At 37.1% G+C, this 19161-nt stretch overlaps 1 protein-coding gene and 1 non-coding gene across 3 annotated transcripts in view; both read left to right on the top strand.

Annotated features, from left to right (window-relative positions):
* Window positions 1-19161, top strand: part of LOC147379608 (uncharacterized) — a 129353-nt gene that overhangs the window by 51309 nt on the left and 58883 nt on the right. The gene's annotated exons all lie outside the window — the stretch shown is intronic.
* On the top strand, window positions 8349-8420 carry TRNAS-GGA (transfer RNA serine (anticodon GGA)). The gene has a single exon. It is a non-coding gene; the product is annotated as a tRNA-Ser (tRNA).

Below are 19161 nucleotides of genomic sequence, written 5' to 3'. Positions count from 1 at the left end.
TCATACTTTATAGTCATTTTTTCTTTTTTTCTTTTTTTGGTATATGAATTTACTCCATAGAAAATCATGTCTTCTGCAAATAAGGGGAAGCTTATTTCCAATATGCATGTCTTTTATTTCTTTTTCTTGCTTTAGTCCTTTGGGCCTCCATTATGATGCAGAATAGCAGAAATGAGAGTGGACATCCTTCTCTCATTTCTGATCTGAGGGGGAAATCATTCAATCTTTTATCAGTAATAATGATATTAAAAGTAAGCTTTTTTGTGGATGTCCTTTATCAGCTTCTACCTTAAGGAATCAGAAAAAGAAGAGAAAATCAAGCCCAAAGTAAGCAGAATAAGGGGTGGGGGAGGGAATAAACATGGCAGAAATCAGTGAAACAGAAAACAACAGGGGAAACGGGTCAGTGAGATCAAAATCTGGTTATCTGAGATCAGTAAATTGATACACCTCCAATCAGACTGAGAAAAGAACACTATCTTCTGACTTTTATGGTTTCTGTTGAGAAGATGACTGTTCATCTTATTGTTCCTCCTTTGAAGATAATGTCTTTTGTTTTGCCTGATTTAAAAATTTCCTCCTTTTCTTTTGTTTTTAGCTCTTTTGCTCTGATATCCTGGTTATGCTTTTCTTTGTAGTTATTCTGATTAGGATTCATAGGACTTCTTGAATGTGTGATTTGCAGTCTTCCATCAAATTTGTATTATTATCCCTTATCTTTTCAACTGCATTGCTGCCAGAGAATATGGTCTTCATGATGCTGATTCTTTGAGATGTGTTGAGACATGTGTTATGGCTGAGTTGAGTGTGGATTTTAAGAAATACTGCTTGTGAGGTTGAGAAGAATGTGTGTTCTCTACTTGTTAGATATCTAATTTTAAATATGTTAATTATAGCAATTTTGTTATACTTGTTTTTCAAGCATTCTTTATTCAAATTAATATGTTATCTTCTAGACCACCAATAATTACAAAGGTGTGATAACATATGCTATGATGATTTTGAGGCAATTTTATTCTGTGCATTCAAATTTAAATTTGCTATAATTACATAGTGAACTGAAAACTTTTACCATTATATAATAACCTTCTCTATTCCCAATAATGCTCTTTGTTTTATATTTTATCTAATATCAGTGTAGTGATCTATGATTGCTCTGGCATTGTCTGGAATTTCTTTTTTAATCTTTTGACATTTTTATATTTTAGGTGTGACTATAAACTTTTTCTTTAGGTTTAGCTAAAGAAAAAACAGATTAAATAAATTTTTAACTTGTAATTAATTCATTTATATTTATTGTCATTATTGATATAATTGGACTTGTTTCTATCAATGTAAATTTTTCCTTAGGGGCCTTCGTGGTGGTCCAGTGCCTAATACTCTGCCCTCCCAAGGCAGGGGACTTGGGTTTGATCCCTGGTCAAGGAACTAGATTCCACATGCCTCAAGTAAAAGATGCCGCATGCTACTTGGCTGTGCTAAGTAAAATAAACAAATATTAATTTTTTTTCTCCTTTCTGTTTCACTTGCTTCTTTCCTTCCTTTTCCTTTTCAAGATTAATTCAATTTTTTAGTTAAAGATTTTTCTTAACAAATTTTTCCCTCATCCAGTTAAGATGAAATATTCTTTTAGTAATTACTATTGAAACTGTATCATGCATATTAAATTTAAGTAAGTCTAAAGTAAGTTAATATGTTAAACATGCTCCTGAACGATGCAAGAATCTTAGAACACTTTTCCATCAGCTACTTACTTCTCATTGGTGAGTCAAAACCAAAATCTGGAGACTGAAGAATCTCCAAATGCTACTTAAGTCTAGAACTTCAGTTCTGTATTTTATTGCTTAAACACTATAAATTAGAACCCCACCTCTCCTTCCTTCTTTCTTTCTAATCTTCTTCTTCCTTGAATGAGGTAATTTAAAATTAAAGATGTAAAAATTACATCTTTACCAATTTATTCACTAATAATTTGCATTTTAGACTTTTCTTTAACAATGGCTTTGTTTCTTACTAATGCACATTCTTTACAAGTTCCTAAAACTGTTGATGGCAAACTCTTTAGATTTTTGTTCAACTGAAAATGTCTTCATTTTTTCATTATTTCCGAAAAGATAATTTTGCAGAATACATAATTATAAGCTGACAGTTAATTTTTCCCCTTGTTCAGTTGCTAAGTTGTATCTGACTCTTTGCAACCCCATGGACTGCAGTGCATCAGGCTCCTCTGTCCTCCACTACCTCTGGGAGTTTGCTCAAATTCATGTCTACTGAGTTGGTGATGCTTTCAAACCATCTAATCCTCTTGCTGCTCCCTTCTCCTTTTGCTTCCAGGCTTTCTCAGCATCAGAGTCTTTTCTAAAGAGTTGACTCTTCGCATCAGGTTGCCAAGGCACTGGAGCTTCAGCTTTACTATCAGTCCTTTCAATGAATATTCAGGGTTGAATTCCCTTAGTATTGACTGGTTTGATCTCTGTGCAGTCCAAGGTACTCTCAAAAGTTTTCTCCAGCACCACAATTCAAAAGCATCAATTTTTCAGGGTTCAACCTTCTTTATGGACCAATTCTCATATCCATACATGACTACTGAAAAAACTACAGCTTTGACTATATGGACTTTTGTTGGCAAGGTGATGTCTCTGTCTTTTAATATGCTCTCTAGGTTTGTCCCAACTTTCCTTTCAAAAAGCAAGTGTCTTTTAATTTCATGGCTGCAGTCACCATCTGCCGTGATTTTGGAGGCCAAGAAAAAGTCTGTCACTGTTTCCATTTTTTCCCCATCTATTTGCCATGATCTTAGTTTTTTGAATGTTGAGTTTTAAGCCAGTGTTTTCACTCTCCTCTTTCACCTTCATCACGAGGTTCTTTAGTTCCTCTTCACTTTCTACCATTAGGTGATGTCATCTGCATATCTGAGATTATTGATATTTCTCCTGGCAACCTGGATTTCAGCTTGTAATTCATCCAGCCCAGCATTCACATGATGTACTCCATATAAAAGTTAAATAAGCCAGGTGACAGTATATAACCTTGATGTACTCCTTTCTCAATTTTGAATCAGTCAGTTAGTTATTAGATGTCTTGTTCTGTTTTTTTCTTGATTTCATACAGATTTCTTAGGAGACAGGAACAGTGGTCTGGTATTCCCATCTCTTTAAGAATTTTCCATGGTTTGTTGTGATCCACACAGTCAAAGGCTTTAGCATAGTCAATGAAGCAGAAGTAGATGTTTTTCTGGAACTCCCTCGCTTTCTCCATGATTCAGCGATCCTGTCTTTTTGCTTTCTATCGGTATGGTTGAGAGGAAAACATCATTCTTTATCAGGTTGCTTTTAAAGTCTTTTTGTCTTTTGTGATCTGCAATTTCACTACAATGTATCTTTGTAGGTTTCTTTTTATTTATCTTGTTTATTATATATCAGCTTCCTTTACTGATACTTCTGAGTTTATGTATCTTATCAATTTTGGAAATTCCTTGATCATTTTCTCTCCAAATATTGCAGTTCCTCCATTCTATTTTCTTCTTTAGGATTCTGAATGGAAGTATTTTAAAGTCTTTCATTTTATTCTCTATAACTTTCAATCTCTATATTAATTTTTATCTTCTTTTTTCTCTATATGGGATTCTGGATATTCTTTCAGATATATCTTCCAGTTTACCAATTCTCTTTTCATTTACATTTAATCTGCAGTCTAAACCATCTATTTTCTTTTTCAACAATTACATTTTTTATTCCCAAAAGTTCTTTTCATTTTCATTTTTTTCAAGTTGGCAGAATATTTTTGATAATCCCTTAACAATTACTTGTTCTGTGAAAGCATGTTTAATTATTTGAACAATTTATATATAGAAATGTTATAATCTGTATCTGACAATTTCCAAAATGTGAATTCCTTAGGGACTGGAATCTATTTGATGACTTGCAATGATGGTGTCTTTTTTACATGTGTATTTTCTGATTTTGGTTTTGAGCCCATATTTGCTTTCTCTTAATATGGATCTTTTGGTAATACAATGGGGATAGTTTTCTTAAGAGAATATTTATTTGTAATTGTGCTAGGCAACAGGGAGACCATTGAGCTGGAACATTTCAGTTTCCTTTGAGATCAGCTTAATGTGGGATTCTCAAGTTCAACTCTTATAGTAGCTTCTATCCCAAGACTTGGTCCAGCTATCAAAGCTCTAATATTGGCTTATGCCTTTAGGCCACTCTACCTTTCCCTTCTTAATACTGCGCATCATTCTGCATTCTTGAAATTTATTTTTGGAGAGAGTATCCTGAAAAATTACCTTTTTTTCTTACAACTATAGACATGCAATAAAGGATGGCTTATCAGGATCTACTTGTTTTTTGGTGGGAGGCCCTCTCAGAATATTAGCTCCTCTTACTTCCAGAAAAGGAAATCTGAAGTTTTTTTCTCAAGTGTCTGTTTAATAAGATTAAAAAAATTACAACTAGATCTTCAGCTGAGTTAAAAAAAGGTAATTCAGACAACAAAACCTATCTTATTCACCATGATTAAGCAGTATTCCTCACAGCCCCAGTTTTATGATCTTCCCATTCACTTTATCTTGCATATGGAATGCAAACTTGCCACGGAGGGTTAGATTTAGAATATTCAAATGAGCAAGTATCTTTTAACACAAACACAAGTTGTGTATACAATTTGGCAGATTGAAGATTAGAGAAAAGACTTGGAGTTTCTTACAAAGCAAATAGAAGCATGAGAACGTTACTGAATGAAGGCAATGAGCTGCATCTCTCTAAAAAGTTAAATAAAAAAGCAAAGAGATCAACAACTTGGCATTAATGAGATTGTAAAATTAAAAATTTTACAACATTTTTCTCTTAAATCTTCATACACACCCAGAGCATGTGTTTCTGCTCAGTTGCTTCAGTTGTGTCCAGTTCTTTGTGACCCCATGGACTGTAGCCTGCTAGGCTGCTCTGTCTATGGGATTCTCCAGGCAAGAATACTATAGTGGGTTGCCATGTCCTCCTCCAGGGGACCTTTTCAACCCAGGGATCAAACTACTGTCTCCTGTGTCTCCTGCATTGCAGATGGATTCTTTACTGCTGAGCCACCAGGGAAGCCCATATCCAAAGCAGTCAAAGTTTTTTTCTGTGACTACATCAGTGTGTAAATTTGACTATTTTAAAGTTTTGCAGGTATCTCTGAATTGTATACTTAAAGTTAAAAATGTGCTGTATAAGGTAGAACACCACTGATACATCAACTATAGTCTTCTTATGAACAATAATGGTCGTGAAATCAACAGCTTGAAATACCAGCTATATTTTTTCAAATACAAAATACAAAATACAATGTATTCTTTGACTTATGTGTATCTCAATTCAGAAAATACTATTTAAGGTAAGAAGAAGCTGTGAGTAGCAGATTGAAGGGAGATTAGTTTTTGAAATTGCACAACAGAGTCTTCATGGAGGGCATGGTAAATTGGTCTGGACGGTTGAATCTCTAGGTAAGACTGATTTTCAGGTGCTATTTGTTGACAGATAAACACGTGTGGTCTTGCAGAGGCTTGATCCCCATTCACATTTTATTAAAAAAATGTTATCTGTTTATTTTTGGCTGTGCTGGGTCTTCATTGCTGTTTGAGTTTTTCTTTAGTTGTGGTGGGTAGGGACAGCTCTCTCGTTGCAGTGCTTGGGTTTCTCATTACAGTGGCTTCTCCTGTTGCGGAACACAGGCTCCAGGGTGCATGGGCTTCAACAGTTGTGGCACGTGAGCTCAGCAGTTGTGGCTCACTGGCTTAGTTGCACTGTGGCACGTGGGATCTTCCCAGACCAGGGATTGAACCCAAGTCTCCTGCATTGACAGGCAGATTCTTTATCACTGAGCTACCAGAGAAGCCCCCTTGTTCACATTTTAAAGTGTCTCTTCAGTTCTCATAAAATTAACTTTATGTTTACCCCCCATCTCTGGGTCTTAGTTAGTTTCCTGGTACACCAAAGATGCAAGACCAAGTGTTCTCTAAGGTTTCTCCTAGCACTATCAGTCTGGTGTAATATATGAAGGTAGGGTATATTTTAGTATTCATCACAGCCTTCTCTCACCACCACATTAAACAGTGTACAGTAGAATAAGGGAGGCTATTAGCCACAGACAAGAAATCCAGATACGAAAAATTTAAAAAAGGTATTTAAACTGGAACGGAAGAGATAAAACTGTCACTATTTGCAGATGACATGATGCTGTATATAGAAACCTCTAAAGTCACCACACAAAAACTATTAGAACTAATAAATGAACTCAACAAGGTAGCAAAATACAAGATTAATATACAGAAATATGTTGCATTTCTTAACAATGAAATGTCAGAACAAAATCCCATTAAATATCATGCCAAAGGACTTCCCTGATGGTACTGTTGATGGGAATCTGCCTGCCAAAGCAGGGGACACAGGTTCAATCTCTGGTCAGGGAAGATTCCACATGCCTCAGAGCAGCTAAGCCTGTGTGCCACAACAATTGAGATTGTGCTCTAGAGCCCGTGAGCTGCAACTACTGAAGCCCTTGAGCCTAGAGCCTGTGCCCCACAACAAGAGAAGCCATTGCAATGAGAATCCTGTGTACTGCAACTAGAGAAAGCCTTTGCACAGCAACAAAGACCCAATGCAACAACAACAACAACAAAAAGTGTAAAATTAAAAAAAACCCCAAAATACCCCAGCAATATAGGAATCAACTTAATCAAGGAGGTGAAAGACCTATACATTGAAAACCCCAAAACATTGATAAAGGAAGTTGATAACTCAAAGAAATGGAAAGACACTCCATGCTATTGTTTTGGAAGAAATACCATTGTTAAAATGGCCACACTGCCCAAAACAATCTACAGAGTTAATGTGAATCCTATCAAAATACCCTTGACATTTTTCACAGAACTAGTACAAATAATCCTAAAATCTATGTGTAACCATATAAGACTCAGAATTGCCAAAGTAATTCTGAGGAAAAAGAACAAAGCTGGAAGTATAACTCTTTCAGACCTCAGACAATATTGCAAAGTGACAGTAATCAAAACAGCATGGTATTGGCACAAAGACAGGCACATAGATGAATGAAACAGAATAAAAAGCCCAGAAATAAACTCACACACCTATTGTCAATTAATCTTCAACAAAGGAGGCAAAGGTGTACGATGGAGAAAAGACAGTCTCTTCAACACATGGCATTGGGAAAGCTGGACAGCTACATATAAATCAATGAAATTAGGACAGTCCCTCATACTATATACAAAAATAAACTCAAAATGGTTTAAAGACCAAAATATAAGACATGACACCATAAAATTTCTAGAAGAGAACATAGACAATACTTTCTTGGACATAAATCATATCAATATATTCTTAGGTCAGCCTCCGAAGGCAAAAGAATTAAAAACAAAAATAAACAAAAGTGACCAAATCAAACTTAAAATCTTTTGCACATAAAAAGAAACCATCAACAAAACTAAAAGATGATCTACAGAGTGGGAGAAAGTATTTGTAAATGAAATGACTGACAAGGGATTAATATCCAAAATATACAAACAGCTCATATGACTCAATTAAAAAATTAACAAACAAACAAACCACAAATAACCCAATCAAAAAATGGGCAGAAGACCTAAATAGACATTTGCCCAAAGAAGTCATAGTGAAAGTGAAAGTCTCTCAGTAGTGTCCAGCTCTTTGCAACCTCACGGACTATACAGTCCATGGAATTCTCCAGGCCAGAATACTGGAATGGGTAGCTTTTCCCTTCTCTGGGGATCTTCCCAATCCAGGGATTGAACCCAGGTCTTCCATATTGCAGGCAGATTCTTTACCAACTGAGCTATGAGGGAAGCCCAAAGAAGATATACAGATGGACAATATGAAAAGATGGACAACATGAAAAGATGCTTAACATCACTAATTATTAGAGAAATGCAAATCGTAATCATAATGAGGTATTACCTCATACCAGTTAGAATGGCTATCATTAAAAAGTCTACAAATAATAAATGCTGGAGATGGTGTGGAGAAAAGGGAACTCTCTTACACTATTGTTGGAAATATAAATTGGTGCAGCCACTAAGGAAAAAAGTATGGAAATTCCTTAAAAAACTAAAACTAGAGCTAATATATGATCCTGCAATCCCACTCCTGGGCATATATCCAGAAAAGACAAAAACTCTAATTTGAAAAGATAATGCACCCAATGTGCATAGCAGCACTACTTACAATAGCCAAGATATGGAAACAACTTAAATGCCCAACAACTGTTGATTGGTTTAAGAAGATGTTGTGTGTGTATATATATATATATATATATACACACACACACACATATGGGCTTCCCTGGTGGCTCAGAGGTTAAAGCGTCTGCTTGGAATGCAGGAGACCCAGGTTCGATCCCTGGGTCGGGAAGATCCCTTGGAGAAGGAAATGGCAATCCACTCCAGTACTCTTGCCTGGAGAATCCCATGGAGGGAGGAGCCTGGTAGGCTACAGTCCATGGGATCACAAAGAGTTGGACACGACTTGAGCGACTTCACTTTCACTTTCATATATACACACAACATGGGATATTACTCAGCCATAAAAAGGAATGAAATAATGTCATTTGCAACAACATGGATGGACCTAGAGATTATCATACTAAGTGAAGTAAGTCAGACAGAGAAAGACAAATAATATGTGATATCACTTTATGTGGGATAAAAAATAATACAAATGAATCTATATACAAAACAGAAATAAACTTATAGGCATAGAAAACAAACTTATAGTTACCAAAGAGGAAGTGGGAGGGAAAAATTAGGAACATGAGATTAACAGATACAAACTGTTAAATTAAAAGTAGATAAGCAATAAAGATTTACTGTATAGACAGGGAATTATATTCAGTATATTGTAATAACCTAGCTGAAACTCCAGTACTTTGGCCACCTCATGAGAAGAGTTGACTCATTGGAAAAGACTCTGATGCTGGGAGGGATTGGGGGCAGGAGGAAAAGGGGACGACAGAGGATGAGATGGCTGGATGGCACCACCCACTCAATGGACGTGAGTTTGAGTGAACTCTGGGAGTTGGTGATGGACAAGGAGGCCTGGCGTGCTGCAATTCATGGGGTCGCAAAGAGTCGGACACGACTGAGAGACTGAACTGAACTGAACGGATAACGGAAAATAATCTGAAAAAAAGCAACTGAATTACTTTCCTGTATACCTGGAACTAAACTAATACAATATTGCAAATCAACTATATTTCAATTAAAGAAAAAGATAAAAGGAGGACAGTTTCCTCCATGATGGGCCTCAACAGGCTCTCAACAAAATTTTTTTCCTTGAATGACTTAATCTATAGATTATTTCATGAAAAAATATCTTGATTCAAACAACTTTGTTACTTTATCTGTTATTCCTTCTTAGAGAACATTGAGTGACCTTCAAACAGTAATGATAATGTTGGTGATTTCATTAATTCACCTTTAGGGTGAAGACAGTACCTGGGAAGATAAAGCAGAAAAATGGAAAGAAACTAACATTTTGGTGACACTATTGGAGCCCCTGGATCAACACTTGCTTACAGCTTGAACTGGAATTTTCAGTTACATGAGCCAATGCATTGCCTTTATTGTATAAGACAGATGTGGATTTTGTTTACTTGCAGTTAAAAGCATCCTAATGATAATATTTCTATTTAGAGTATAACTTGAACATATGACTTCTAGCCAATAAGTGTTCCAAGAAGTTGTGTCTGACACTTTGTGACTCTTTTGACTGTAGCCCTCCAGACTCCTCTGTTCATGGGATTCTCCAGGCAAGAATACAGGAGTGGGTTGCCATGCCCTTCTTCAGGGGATCTTCCCTACCCAGGAAGTGAACCCATGTCTCTTATGTCTCCTGCATTGGCAGGTGGGTTCTTTACCACTAGTGCCACCTGGAAAGCCCCTTTTAATTTATTATCACATAAATAAAAATGGAGTTTATTATTTGGCAGGGTAAACAGAAAATACACTATTTTTCTTTTGAGATGAAAACAAAGACTGAAATGCATTAAAAAAATTCAGTGACAATTAACCAATGGCTAGAAGTGTTATCGGAGAAGGCAATTGCAACCCACTCCAGTACTCTTGCCTGAAAAATCCCATGGATGGAGGAGCCTGGTGGGCTGCAGTCCATGGGGTCGCTAAGAGTCGGACACAACTGAGCGACTTCACTTTCGCTTTTCACTTTCATGCATTGGAGAAGGAAGTGGCAACCCACTCCAGTGTTCTTGCCTGGAGAATCCCAGGGATGGCGGAGCCTGGTGGGTTGCCGTCTATGGGGTCGCACAGAGTTGGACACGATTGAAGCGACTTAGCAGCAGCCGCAGCAGAAGTGTTATATATCAATAAGACAGGTTTCAGCTCCTAGGGCACAGAGTGATTAACTTCTTTTTTGCATCCTGCTCAGTCATCACATCACCCTTCCTTCTGAGCCAACACTTGGCCACAGTCTCCCTCTGTGGCAGCCACTGCCAATTTCTGAGACCTGGGACATAAGATAACACCTATTTGTGCTCCTTGTCATTTCATTCTATCTGCTCCTAAATGTCAGAATGGGGACTAACACGGCTATGGGTTTTGCAAGAAAATAAATGCAAAGCTTTTGAAAGAGACAAAAGGATTCATTCACTCATTCATTCTTTTCAACAAGTATTTATGTTTCACGGAAGAAAAGGAGTGAGACTAAACTCACAGATTTTAACAGTAAAGTAACATCTGCCCTCATGTATGCAGAAGTGAAGAACTACAAGGTTTCCAAGTCAGCTGCTGCTCCTAAGTCGCTTCAGTCGTGTCCGACACTGTGCGACCCCATAGACCGCAGCCCACCAGGCTCCCCCGTCCCTGGGGATTCTCCAGGCAAGAACACTGGAGTGGGCTGCCGTTTCCTTCTCCAATGAATGAAAGTGAAAAGTGAAAGTGAAGTCGCTCAGTCGTGTCCGACTCTTGGCGACCTCATGGACTGCAGCCTACCAGGCTCCTCCGTCTGGTATTCAGGCAAGAATACTGGAGTGGGTTGCCATTGCCTTCTCTGTCCAAGTCAGCAGCAACCACAAACTCACGAGTGAGAGAAATTGTAGTGCTCACCTCCTTCCACAGAGGGGCACTCCAAGCTCATCACTGAAAATGCCCGCAGGGTCGCTTCTGTGAGCCGTTGGAGACCAAGTGCTTCATGTCTCCTCTCCATATCTAAGGATTATTGAGTAAAATTGAAAGTACATTTAGCAGGGCTCTTTGAGAATGATGCGCAGCTATTTTAACATCAATCCCTATGGTTCCAGCAACTTCTTCTAAATTAATTCATGTTTAAAAAAATTAACAGAAATGTGTTAAGTTTGAGAACAAATTGGACTTCAGATCTGTTTGGGTCTCCATTATACACAGATGAAATAATCATACAAAATAAAGAATACATTGAGGGTAAAACATTTCTCATTCAAAGCTTTATTATGGTTTATTAGAAAACTAGAGTCAGCTCTACCTCAAACACATGCCTTCATCAGAACGGGCAGTACAGAATTCAAAAATACATCTTGGATAAACAGAATTTTAGACAAATATGAGTCAGGTCATTATCTTTATCGCTGTGTCTGGGAGAAAAATCTTTCAGTATTTCCAAAGGCTTGATAGCATTTCGAAATCAGCAGTGGATGAAAGGTGGGACCGTGTAGCTTTGTTGAATCAAATACGAGTGTATAGGATGGGCCTTAAAGTTTGTTTCTCACATTACAAAATGAAACCATCAAAGGGGAGACTCTTGTCTTTCCTAGTATATTAAAAAAGACTTTGAGGACCAAATCCTGGAAGACTGGCGTCAACGCCGCCCAGGCGTGCCGAGTCCCTTCCGAGCCCGGGAGCGCCGCCGAGGGAGCCGTTGCGTTTCCGCTGGTGAGGGGCGCTCCGAGCGCTCCCACCGCTCGCCCGGGCAAACGGAAAGGGCTAATTGGCTTGCAGCTGAACAACACATTTAAAAGGCAGCATTAAAAGCCCAGAAGGGCAGCAGCCCAGATTGTGGAGCCGGCAGAGCTGCGGGCTTTGAGGGTTCCTGGGGCGAAAGGGGAAGGGGCGGCGCGCCCGGCCTCGGACAGATGGATCTCGAGCTCCCGCGGCCCGCGCGCTGGGGGCGACCGCACCAACATCTTCCCACTTGGTTTAAGTTTATTCTGGGCCGCCGGGAGCTGGAACAGGAAATGTTCAGTCTTTCATGTCCGCTGGCCGGCTGCAGTTTTGCACCTCCCGGCGAGCGCTGATGAGTTGGTTGATTCTGCTGCGTTTGAAGTTCACCATTTATTATTAAAGAGAAGTGGCAGTGATTAGTTCGGAGTTCTCAGAGAGCTAAATAAATATTTACCAAATAACAAGGTTCAGCCCTACAAGAAACGGCTCGAACAGGTTTCTGAAATCCCTGCGAGGGCCCCACGTGCCGCCCCCAGGCAGGAAGTGGAGTCGCGCTTCCCTTTGGGGGTATGCCATCTGCAGACGGCGTGGCGCTGGGGACCTTTGAGAGTCAGGGCTAAACGGAGAAAATCCCGGTCCTGAGTCCAAGTCGGCGGTCTGTGGTTTTTAAATGGTGCTATAGGCTGTGTTTCTTGTATAAAGGCAGAGGTGACTGTCAAGCTAAACTTTGAACTTTCCTTTCAAAACAATTTAAATAATGCAGCATTTTATTGTTCAACTAAGAGGGTTGATTTGTATTGCTTCTATCATTAGGATTTTCCTAGCCTCTGTATACTCCAAAATAGATTCAAATTGTGAACACTGAAAGGAGTATATTTAGACGGTTTATTTGGCAAACAAGATGGCATCCTTATAAGATGGCATCCTTGTTAAAAGGATTTTTGTTGGTTGTTGGTTATTTTAAAAACACTTTTCCCTTAACATTAGACTAACACTTTAACTTTAGAAAATGTAGAATATGGATATATTTGTGCATCGATATTATGCTATTGGTATTCCAGTTTTGTATGATTTTTTTTCAGCCACACTTTTTTTCTGAGAATTTTCTAATGACATAAAAAATTTCCAGAAAACATTACCAATCGTTGAACATTAAGGTGGATCCCAGAATAGCACAATTAACATAGTTACACATAAGTCTGTTTGCATCTTTCTGATTATTCCCTTAGGAAAAATGCCCAGGTATGGAATTAGCAAGACAAGCTTGTGAAAAAATTTAAACTGCTTAGTGTATCTTGCTGAATTTATAGAATGTAAATTGAAGGAATTAATAGGTAAGACACCATTTTAATTTGAATTTCTTTGATTATGAATTGGGTTTAATATATTATGAGTTCTTTCAAAACAGGGCCAGTTTTTGCTCATCAATCAATTTGGTGTCTTGGGTAATACCAGGTACATATTTGGTACTCAATAAATATTTGTTGACTGATTAAGGAAAAGATGAATAAATGTTAGCAGGACATTTGAATTTCTTCTTGTGTCAGTTGCTTTTTTCATATTGTTCAGTTATCGATTATTGTGAGTTATCTTTTTCTAATTAATTTAAACTGTGTTTTACATAAGAATTTAATCTTTTGTCACTTATGTGGCAAATCATACGTGCCCTCTCCAAATCAAAAGTATATTTGTGTGTGACTACTTTTTGATTTTCAAAAGTTAAAAAATTAATTTTGTAAGTACTTTTAAACACTTTATCACATACACAAATTAATTAGCTATAGCTGTGCAATCTAAGATTTGACAGTTTTATATATTTTAGACATAAAATATATTTAGCAAGTTGTTCCTTGGAGTTTTTTTCTAGGACATAATATGTCAAGTAAAAAGGCATTGCAATTTTAGTCTTAGTCTGACAAACACTAGGCTCAAGACCTGTTGTCATACCAGAGAAGATCTGCCAAGTCCCTAGTTCCCAAACGACTAAAAAACGCTTCTTGCTGCTCTTCCATTTGCCCTTTTCTTTTCTTGTACATTATTATTAATGAATAGAAGAAGGATCTTAGTTTCTTAAGGGGTTTTTTGCACATATCTCATTCCAAATGAACATGTAATCCCCTTTGGTATCCCACCTGGTTGTGGTTGAAATGACAGAGTGTTAGGGACCATGGGATGGAAACGGGGTGCAATTTAAAACTTTGGAATATGGATATCTAATGGAGAGAGACATTAAGCCTTAGATTTCTTTTCTTTGCTAAGTAAGCATTCCCAGAAATAAAAGCATGACACAGGAGCCAAAAACTTATCTAAGGCAAACAGTACGGCATTTAAGTCACAAAATTTGACTTACTGCATATTGTATGTATTTTTGTAGAGTTAGGCTTGAGAGTTAGAGAGGGAAAGGAGCTCACTTGGAGTATATTTCTTTTCCTTGTTATAGCAACACCAGTTTGGGTTACCTGTAGCTCTGCTTCATTTTGTCCTTACTCTAGACATAGAGCAGGCTCTATCTGGGACACTGCTGCCCTGAACTAGAAAAACCTCTGTGAACCCAATACCAGTCTTCTATTCAAGTGATATACACCACGTGGGATTGTTCAAAAATAGCTATTCAATTCAATAAGCATTTGGCACGTGCTTTCTGGGTTACTTTGACTTTTTCAGATGCTGAGGGATATAGGCTTTAGTGGGAAAGAGTGAAGGAGAGTTAACCTGATCAGATTCTGAGCAGTTTACCACTATCTGTGTTTCAAGGCCCATTGAATTCTTGGAGTCTTCTTGGATAACTTTATATAGTCAACACTAACATGCTCCTTTCTGTCTGCCTTCCATTCAAAAATATTTATTGAAGCCAAGTATGTGTGGTGAGTAACAACACAGGCATGGTTTGTATTTTCGTATAGCTGACTTTCTAGTAGGAGGAAACAAGCAATAAATAAGGACACTAGTACATATGACAGTTTCAGATGGTGAAAAGCGCTGCGAAGAAAACGCATGTCAGAGAGTGTGGCAAGTGGGATGAGTGGCTGGCTTATGCTGCACGGTTAGGGAAGGCTTTTTCAGTGGGTAACACAGGATCTAAGAGCCTACCGAAAACCAGCAGCCAGCTGTGTCAGGGGAGGGACTGGTCAGTACAAAGGCCCAAAGGTAGGTAAGAGCTTGGATGACTGAGGAATAGAAAGAAGACCAGTCGGTCTGAGGCTAGTGAAAGTGAAGATGTGTGGTAGGAGATGGGGTCTCAGAAGTTGGCAGGTCTCGGACATCTAAGCCTTTGTGAGGACTGTACTTTTTCTTTTTTTCCTGGTAAGTGAAATAGGAAGCTATGACAAGATTTTCAGTTTCACAGTACAAGCTCTGACTTAGGTTTTTAAGCAATCATTCAGATTGCTGTATGCTGTATGGTGAATGGGTAGAGTGCAGTGAGAAGTGAAGGCGGAGGGACCAACTGAGAATCTGGTACTTGCTCATTTTCAAACTAACATTCTGAGGGGTTCCCCAGTGCATTACAAGCTCCTTTAGGACAAGAACATGCTACTTCTCTTCTTTCTATTCCCCGTCTCCCTTTCTCTTTTTGTCTGTTACTCCTAGAGGCTCTAACAGTGTTAGCAACATAATGGGCTCAGTTAAAACTTACAGTGATCTGGATAACTTTTCTGCGAATTATTGCCATAACTTTTTGGATGTAGAATTGGCCCAGTGTATTTGCCATTTGCTTTGAATGTGTGGATTCAAGAGACTTCAGCTCCTTGGAAGAAGGTAACTGCATAATGAAGACGTGATGTTTTCTTTTTTTCTTCAGTTCTATTGAGGTGTTTTGTTGTTGTTTAGTTGCTAAGTCATGTCCAACTCTTATGTGACCCCATGGACTGTAGCCCATCAGGCTCCTCTGTCCATGGAATTCTCCAGACGAGAATACTGATGTGGGTTGCCATTTCCTTCTCCAGGGATCTTCCTGATCCATGGATCAAACCTGTGTCTCCTGCATTGGCAGGTGGATTCTTTACCACTGGGCCACCAGGAAAGCCCCTTATTGAGGTATAATTAACAAAAAAGATTGTAATGTATTTAAAGTATACATGATGAATTGACGGAGACATACATTGTGAAAGGATTCCCACCTCACATATTTATTTATCTTTTCTTTTTTGGGTGAGAACACTTAAATTCTACACTCTTTACGAGTTTTAATTATACAATACAGTATTATCAACTGTAGACACCATGTTATACATTAGTTCCTCAGACCTTAATCATCTTTAAACTGAAATTTTGTACACTTTTATCAAACTCTATTTCCCCAACCCTCCAGACCCTGGAAATCATCATTCAACTCTATGTTTCTATGAATTTAATTTACAAAATTCATATATAAATGATATTGTGCAGTATGTATCTTTCTCTGTTTGGCTTATTTCACTCAGCATAAAGTCCTCCAAGTTCATCCTTGTTGTCATGTATGGAGGATTTTACTCTTTGTATAAGACTGAATAATATTTTTTCAATCCATTCCCTATATCCATTCATTCATCGATGGGTACATAGGCTATTCTCAATAATACTGCAATGAACATGGAAGTACAAACATCTTTTCTAGATGGTGATTTTATTTCCTTTGGATATATATGCAGAAGTGGGATTGATGGATCATATGGTAGTTCTAGTTTTAGTTTCCTGAGGAACCTTCATGGAAGCTGTACCAACTTTACATTTCCACCAAGTATGTACAGAAGTTTCCCTTTCTTCATATCCTTGCCAGCATTTGTTATCTCTTATCTTTTTATTTATTGAAAATTTTAATTAATTTTGGCTGCCCTGGTCTTTGTTGCTGCATCTGGGCTGCAGTAGTCGAGGTGCATGGGCTTAGTTGCTCTGCAGCATGCGGAATCTTCCTGGAACAGGGCTCAGATCCATGTCCCCTGGACTGGAGCACCAGGGAAGTCTGTCTTCCCTTTTTAATAATAGATATCACCTCACATCCTAGTATGTATGAGGTGATATCTCCTTGTGATTTTGACTTATATTTTGATGATGATTAGTGATGTTGAGCTTCTTTTCACTTCCTACTTGATCATGGTGTATGACCCTTTCAAAGTACTACTGAATTTGGTTTGCTGATATTTTGTTGAGGATTTTTGCATATGTGTTCATAAGGGCCATTGGCCTATAACTTTCTTTTCTTAACAGTGTTTTTCCCTGGTTTTTGATAGCAGACTAATACTATTCTTGTAAAATGAGATTGGAAAATGTTCCCTTCTCCTGTTTTCTTGGAAGAGTTTGGGAAGGGTTGGTATTAATTCTTCTTGAAATGTTTTGTAGAATTCACTAGTGCAGTCATCTACTTTTTTATGTGTTGGAGAAGGTTTTGAACACTGATTTAATCTATTAGTAATTCAGATTTTCTGTTTCTTCATGAGTCAGTTGTGGTAGATTATATGTATTTAGGAATTTATTCACTTTATAGGTTAGCTAATTGTTGACATACAATTGTTTATAGTAGCTTCTTATGATCCTTACTGTTTCTGTGTTATTAGTTGTAATGTCTTCTGTCTCATTTCAATTTTATCTATTTGAGTCTTTTTTTCTGTTTTTCTTAATCTAGCTACACTATGTCTATTTCATTTATCTTGTCAAAGAACTTGATCTTAGTTTCAAGGATTTTTTCCTTTAGTCTTTTTAGCCTCTTTTTCATTTATTTCTATTTTGATCTTTGCTATTTCCTTTCCTCTACTAACTTTGGGTTAGTTTGTTCTTTTTCAGTTTTAGAGGTGTAAAGTTAAGTTGTTTGAGATCTTTATTTTTTCTTAGTATGGGAATTTATTGCTACAAACTTCCCTCTTAAAACTGCTTTTGCTATACCCTTTAAGTTTTGGTATGTTATTTGCTTCCATATTCATTTGTCTTAAGATGTTTTCTAGTTTTCCTTTTGATTTCTTCTTTGCCCTGTTGGTTGCTCAGGAGCATGTTGTTTAATCTTCACATATTTGTGAATTTTTCAGTTTTTTTCTTTTAGTTGATTTCCAGTTTTGTACCATTGTGGTTGGAAAAGATGCTTGATATGATTTCAATCTTCTTAAATATATTAACACATATTTTGTGTCCTAACACATGATCTATCCTGGAAAATGTTCCATGTGCACTTGAGAAGAATGTGTATTCTGCTGCTGTTAGATGGAATGTTCTATATATGTCTGTTAGCTTAGTGTGTACTTTAAGTCCAGTGTTTCCTTACTGATATTCCATCTGGGTAATCTATCCATTGATGAAAGTGGGGTATTGAAGTTCCCTATATTATTGTATAACTTTCTATTTCTCCTTTCAGATCTGTTAAATATTTGCTTTATACATTAAGGTGCTTTGATGTACCTAAATGTACATTATACATTATTTATAATTGTTATATCTTCTGATGAATTGGTCCTTTTATAATTATATAGTGATCTTCTCTGCTTCTTGTTACAATTTTTCGTTTAAAGTGTATTTTGTCAGATGTAAAGGTAACTAACCCTCCTCGCTTTCTATTTTTATTTATACAGAATATATTTTTCCATCCCTTCACTTTCAGTCTATGCATGTCTATAAAGCAGAAGTGAATCTTTTGTAGGCAGAATATGGTTGGATTTTTTAAAAAAATTTCATTCAGCTACTCTTTGTCTTTTGATTGGAGGATCTAGTCTATTTAGATTTTAAAAAAATTTTATTTATATATTTATTTAATTTTATTGAGGCATAATTGACTTATAATAATATTACATTAGTTTCCAATATACAATATTTGATTCAAAATATTATAGATTATATTCTATTTATAGTCATTAAAATATTGGCTATATTCTAGTCCATTTACACTTAATTATGGAGTAAATATTTCCATTTTATAACTTATTTTCTGGATGTTTGTAGTTCCTTTTTTCTTCTCTTGCTCTCTTCCTTTGTACTTTGGTGTATTTCTGTAGTCGTATGATTGATTCCTTACTTTTCTTGTATCTCTGCCGTAGTTTTTTGCCTTGTGGTTACCATGAGGCTTACATAAAACATCTTACAGTTAAAATGGTTAGTTTAAAATTGATAATGACTTAAATTCTAATGCATACAAAAGCTCTATATTTTCACATCTCTCCCACCTTTCATGTTTTTGATGTTGCAATTTACATCTTTTTATATTGTGTATCTATGAAGAAATTATTGTAGTTAGGTTATTTTTAATGCTTTTGTCTTTTAATGTT

This window comes from Bos grunniens, chromosome 1 (genome assembly GCF_055505025.1).
Source record: "Bos grunniens cultivar Pamir isolate PY7600 chromosome 1, Bosgru_T2T1.0, whole genome shotgun sequence".
In the NCBI taxonomy this organism is placed as follows: Eukaryota; Metazoa; Chordata; class Mammalia; order Artiodactyla; family Bovidae; genus Bos; species Bos grunniens.
The sequence above is the reverse complement of the archived record's forward strand: the minus strand, read 5'-3'. Positions and strand labels throughout refer to the sequence as shown.